Consider the following 449-nt stretch of genomic DNA (forward strand, 5'->3'; position numbering starts at 1 on the left):
TGTCTGCCATTATCCCGGCTCGCCTTTTTAAATGGACCAGACTCTCCAGCATCGAGGAACCGCCGTCGGAGAAAAAGGAAGCCAGCAGTCGCCACCACGGCTTTTCCGGTGGATCTGCGAGACAACACCACACCTCTCCCACTCACGTCAGTCTCCACTTTTCAACAGCCTTCAGTTTCCGCTCCGGAGTTTTCATCCGAGTCATGCACTGTTCAGGACCTTTTCGCCGCCCACGTTAGGAATTCAGGGATTTCAATCACCGAACTCATGGACATTTTTGCTCAGATCAATAGACTCCTAGCATTTACAAGAATCAACACAGACACCAATCACCATTTCATTACTTTTCATATAATTGAGAAAATCCTCATTTCTCATCCTACTCTCCTTAGTCTGCCAGAATTCTCCAAGGTTTTCTCTGAGGTCACTTACTTTAAAGGACAATATAC

Source organism: Kryptolebias marmoratus, linkage group LG9, assembly GCF_001649575.2.
Source record: "Kryptolebias marmoratus isolate JLee-2015 linkage group LG9, ASM164957v2, whole genome shotgun sequence".
Taxonomy (NCBI): domain Eukaryota; kingdom Metazoa; phylum Chordata; class Actinopteri; order Cyprinodontiformes; family Rivulidae; genus Kryptolebias; species Kryptolebias marmoratus.